We start from the raw sequence: 6025 nt of genomic DNA, 5'->3' as shown, positions 1-6025 counted from the left end.
CCATGTTTGTTTGAATGTCACCCTCCTTTTTGGGGATGACCTTCTTGTTGCTCCTGTGAAAATGTCAGTTCCAGTGTTAAGCTCTCCCTGTTTCTGTCTGTCAGAAACCAGCTCAGAATGTGAGCAACTCCTTTCTGCACAGAACTCCAGAGCTATCCACAAATCACCACTAAAGACCTCTTTGTTCTAACAAAGGAAACATTTTGCCAACCTGGTTTGAGTTACAGTGTGAACTTGGAAATACTTAAAATGCTTAAAATACTCTTGAATGCAGAATTAAGTTGATTTAAAATGTCCTTGCCTTCAATTTGTTTGAATTGGTAAATTTATTGCATGGAAAAATCAAAGTCAATGACCATATTTGCCCTCCTCAATAAATGCAAACGCAAATCTTAAAAAATTTGCAAATGTTTACCTTATTCCATTTTAATGTCTCTAAGACTTAAAAAGACAATCACATTCTTGGGCCTTTAATGTTTCTGTCATATTTATCAGTAATTTAAACCTAAGTCCATTAACAAAGTAGAACTCGTTGTTTAGATTGGAAACGAGAGTGGCCCCTGTTCTTTGAATCACCAAGGTACCTCCCTGTCCCCATCGGTGGTGCCTTGAGCTTTTACAACCAGATCCAGGAAAAGTTGGCTTCCTTTTTACATGAATAGGAAAGCTGTACTGCTGTACTTGTGGTTCTGAGACTGGCCTCTCTGCACTGCAGTCTGGTCTGGGGAAAATGTCATTCTCTTCTGTACAGAAGTTGAAGTATTTGGATGATCAGTGACAACACTACTGGAAGCCAGAACGTGAAATGGAGTCGGCATTATCAATAAATAGCATCAAGTTGCCATTTCAGGAAAAATTGACCCTGTGAGGATTTCAGGGGCAGCAGGGCCATCAGACCTGAAGCCCAGTGGTGAGGTGGGTTATTGTTGCGTGGTCTCACTGAGTCTGGAGGTGGACAAGTGTTGGGCGTGCGTGTGGGAAAGGATGCAGTGGGGGTGGGGCTATTTGTGGGTACTAAGATTTAAAGAAAGAAAACCCCACATTGTCATCTGAAAGAAGATAAATGAAAATTGTTGGAGCAATAGGCCTCTAGGGACTAATTACTTGTCTGCTATAATTCAGGGACTGCACTCGTGACTTGCATCGACTCAACATGTCAAATGTCACTTCTATGTTATGAAATAAAATACATGTTCTTTTAATGTAAACAGTACAGAAATGTTCTCAAGTGTCCCAAGTCATTAGTCACATTGGACACATTCAGTGCCCTATGACTTGTCCCCATGGCTCTGTGCCTGGAGGTCACTTGGTATGTAAAGAGAAAGCGTGCAGCCATGTAATTAAAACCGATGTAGGCACCTTGTTCATCTGGGGGGCTGAGGAGCATCCAAACAGCTGCTCAGGGAAACTCAGTCCTTGCTAACATGTGGTATAGCATATTCAGAATCCAAGAATGCCCCCAAAAATCCCAGACAAAAGCCCCCCCACATGTCTGCATTTTGCTTTGGTTTTGTTGTAAATTGTTGCAGGAGATTGGAGGGAGGGGGCTGGCCGGCTGGTGCCCTGGTAGGATTTGACTTAGCAGCGGGGGATGGTAAAGCACATGGGCTTCCCATTATACCCACCCCACCCCCCCCCAGCTTCCTAGCACTGCATTATGCTGTGTGAGCTGCCTCAGTTTTGTAGGAGTGCTATGTAGATTAGACACAAAATTTACTTAAAGTAAAAATCGTATTAATCATCCAAGGATCAACCAGGGGAAGAGAGGCCACTCTATATATTTATAAACAGAGGGATCTGGTTACCCAGGTGATAAGGCGGCTGCAAGGCAGAGCACAGAAACATTGAAGGGATCGATAAATCCCCTGGGTTAGAGGAACCAAGGGGGCAGTTGTTGCTACTGGGGTCCAAGCTCAATGGTCATAGGGAAACTGGTAGCTTGACTTGCCTGGAAGGAGCTGGAGACCTAGGGAAGATTGCCGGAGACACCGCCTAGGTGTGGGCAAAGTGGTGATGGGGAAATACCCTGGCTTCTCCCTTTCTTGTACTCTCTCTACCACGATCTCTCTGTGGGCAAATCCTGCCACAAATCAGCTAGAACGAAAGTCCAGGCAACACAGCCTAGAATGGTCAACACCTACCTGCTCTGAAGCTCCATCTCCATAAAACAGAGAGGGGAAAAGGTTTGGAATGGCTCCTAGGGTAGACAGGCCCAGGATCAGCTTATTTTGCATTTCGAGAGCACTCTGCAGCCTAGGAAGTAATTTCCTTAATGGTTTTTGTCTTAGAAATCCCCACAAAGCTCTGTGAATGGTGCATTCTCCCCTCATTTAATGTGTGAGGAAGCTAAGGCTCAGAGGCTTCCAGTAAATGGCTTTAAGCCATCTAGTTTGTCCTGACAGGACTCAAGGTTAGGTCTCCCAACCCCCATCTAGCACCCCCCCCTCCACCTTCCTCCATGCCACCCTTAGAAATGTACTTTTCTTCTCTTAAGCACTAAAAAGTTCCTTTTACTCATGAAAGTTTTGCATTTCATAGTGTTATTCAAGTTCTCTGTTCCCTTGTTGATCTTCTTTCTGCCTAGTCATTCTATCCATATTGAAAGTGGGATATAACCAAGTCCAATTATTATGTTTGAATTATCTATATCTCCCTCCACTTCTATGAGCTTTACTCCATGCAATTTGGGGCTCTGTTGTTAGGTGAACACATGTTGATAATTAGTATGTCTTCCTAATAGATTAATCTCCTACTAATTATAATATGTCCCTCTTTTTTTTAAAGTAACATTTTGTGTCTTAAAGTCTATTTTGTCTGATATCAATATAGTCACTCCAGCTTTCTTATGGTTGTTGTTCGCATGGTATATATTTTCTACCCTTTTACTTTCAGCCCATTCATATCTTTGAATCTAAAGTGTATCTCTGATATACAGCATATAACTGTTTTATTTTTATCCAATCTGATATTCTCTGCATTTTGATTGGATTGTTTAAGCCATTCATATTTAATATTGTTGATATAGTTGGATTTTTTTTAATCAAACAATTTTAATCAGTAAAAGTGCAATTACATGAAGAGCCCCATATTATACATGTTTAAATTATTTTCCATCGTCTTTACTTGTAAGGTGTTGAAGGTGGGACCCGCTCTTGAATCTTCTTTCTAGTGGTAGAATAAGGTACATATTGTTCTGGAGTGCCACTCACATTGAACTTATGGTTTGTCCAAATGAATTTACGAGCAGTAGGTGGTTTTGTTGTTGGAGGATCATCAGTCATAGAGTGAAGCCAACGATGCCATTCAGGGGGGACCATGGTTCCATCCATATCCCAAAATGTGTTCTTGCCATTCATTTCAGTTGTATATATAACCCATCAGTGACGACCAAAAAATTGCTTGTTGTCCTCATAGTATTTGTTTCCATATTTGTCTTCCACCACTACTGTACCAACCCTCACATCATTTGCCTTGAAGAAAACTCATAGATAGCCACGGAGGCCACCGTGGCCGCTGAGTTGCTCCAGCCCGCGTTTCAGGACCTGCAGGAACTCCATCTTGTCCCGTAGGACCAGCCCCCAGGTGCTCGATATAGTTCGATTTGTATCTGTCATTTTACTTTTTGATTTCTGTATGTCACCTGTCCTTTTTGCTCCAAATTTAGCATTTTAAAAGGACATGTTACAAAACTATAGTTTTGGGTTTTATGTGCAAAATTCAATACAAAATATCATTTTGCTTTCCTTCCTTTGTGCACGAATCTCTCTCAAGGTCTTCCTTATGAGGAACATAAAAACCTTTTTCACCTTGCAGGTCCTGATGAGCTGTTCTGGGGAAGGGTTTGAGGGGCCTAGGGGAGTCACATGCCTCTGGTAGGGGTGATGAGATGTGATTAGGGAAACACCCAGGAGCACATCGGCCACCACTCTCCCTGCCCTGTACCCCTTTAGAGAAAATTCCTCAAGTTTTCTCTCACCTCAGGCACACTAAGAGGTAGGTTCCTGAATGGCAAAGGAATTCTCCTGGACCTGGCCGTCACTGTGCACAAGGACCAGAAAGGCGGCTCTCTGTGGATCATGATCAGGCTAAGGCACCTTCTTCCACAACTCCCAACACCAGTGGTTCCTATCATTCCTTGAGAACCACAAGCTTGTTGCGAATGATAACAGGCAAGCCAATTTGGCAGAGCGGAAAACATCTTTATGACATTATCCAGTGAATAAAGCAAAGTACAAAATTAGACCCCTTGCTGAGAGCACCAGGTACAACAGAGGATGTATGTGGACAGCACTGGGCAGGGGGACATAAAGCTCAGAAAACATTTTTTCTTGTCATAGTTGTCATGGTTGAATGACAATGTGTCTGCTGCTTTACTTTTGTTACATGTCCTTTACTGGGAAGATATTTTTTGGGGGTTTTCGTTTATGAAGCCATAAAAAAAATGAAAAATTAAGGAAGGACTGATAAAAAGGAGTGAGGGAAGGAAAGAGGTAGAAAGGGAGAGAAGACAAAGAAAGGGAGGTCAACCTTATTTGGGCTGCAGGCAAAAGATAATCCCTTCAAGTTTTAAGGCAGCTACACTTGATGAATAATGAAAGGAGATCTGAGCTCCATTTGTGTTTTAATATTTACTTAGTGTAGTAAAAAATTGGGGAAAAATAAAGTAAGGTATCAGGGGGAGTTCAAGACCTAAAATGGACCATCTGAAACATGATCTTAAAAAAGATACCGTGATTCCAGTCTGAAGACTTTAATTTCACACAAGGGAGTAGGAAACTGCACGGCCTGTGAAACATTTTTTACGTCTGGTTATTTGCCCTGCGGGAGGAAGCAGAAGGCTCATCTCTGCATCCCTGACCTCTCTGAGCTGCTTCTGCCCGCCCCTGGCTCCTGTTCTGCGCTGATGTCTGTGACTCACCCTAAGACCGGTCTCCTGGGCCACCTGCATCTGAGCCCGCACATTCAGGGGGTCACCTCACTTCAGGTATCACCTCCACGGAGCCTTCCCGGGCCCTGGGTCCCATTTTAAAAGGGCACTTGAATGACCTACAGTTCTGTCCCAGAGCTCCGGGACTCTGTCCTCCTAGAAGAAATGATCACTATCTAGACTGATGATGTGTTCTTGTCGGGTGGATTCGTCTCGTGTCACTTTAGTGAAGCTGGAACGTTGTTCCTCAGAGTTCTCTGCTCCAAATTGCTCTAAGTGAGCACGGAGTGCACTTGGCATGAGACATGGGAGGCTGCTGGGAGGGAGCAGATTGCCTGCTTCAGGCCAGGGCAGGCTGTCATCACCCATGCGCTGGCCCACTGGGTCTGGGTGCGGCAGCCGCCCGCACTCCCCCCATCCTCCGGCATCTCCTGCCCCTGCCTCTCTGCCTAGGCATCCGAATGGCTCCGGTTGACCCTTGCGGGTCTGGCACTGTTGCAAGGAGGTCCCGGTTGTCTTTGCTTCCCACACTCCATGTCTGTCATCCCTCCCCATCTGCCTGTCCTGATGCTCCCGGCTGCAGCCTCAGATGCGAGAGCGGCACCCCGCATGGACCACGTCTGACCAACTCTCTGCAGTAAACGTCTGACCGACGTCCTGCTGGCTCTACTCGGCAGCAGGACCCTGACCGAGGCGCACTCGCAGGCTGCCCTTTCTTCCTTTTGATCTGGGCCAGGGATTAGGGATCTTCTTTGCAAGTTCAGGTTCTCGCAGAACACAGGCTAGTTTGGGGGCTTCATGACCTTCAAGCTGATATCCCACCGCAGGGTCCCTGATGGGGTGAGTCGGAGCCCAACAAGGCCTGGCTGGCATCCCACAGCTGGGAAAGGCTAGGTTTTCTGGGGTTCCCTTTGCCATGAGCCTACTTCTCAGAGCAGGTGATCAGGGATAGGCATCACTCTGATGGCTGTAAGTTCTCAGATGCCTGGTCAGATGGCCTGGAGCTGGGGTACCTCCAAGGTTAGGGTGGGGGCTCTCAGGAAGCCCCAGACAGGGACGTAGCCTCTTTACTCCCTTTTGGCACAAGTGTCTTTGTCT

At 45.4% G+C, this 6025-nt stretch overlaps 1 pseudogene; it reads right to left on the bottom strand.

The window, feature by feature from the left end:
* Positions 1-3106: 3106 nt before the first annotated feature.
* Positions 3107-3572, bottom strand: LOC122493539 (annotated as a pseudogene).
* Positions 3573-6025: the final 2453 nt, after the last annotated feature.

The sequence above is a fragment of the Prionailurus bengalensis genome, chromosome D2 (genome assembly GCF_016509475.1).
Source record: "Prionailurus bengalensis isolate Pbe53 chromosome D2, Fcat_Pben_1.1_paternal_pri, whole genome shotgun sequence".
NCBI classification, from domain to species: domain Eukaryota; kingdom Metazoa; phylum Chordata; class Mammalia; order Carnivora; family Felidae; genus Prionailurus; species Prionailurus bengalensis.
Note: the sequence above shows the minus strand (reverse complement) of the source record. Positions and strands in the feature narration are given on the sequence as shown.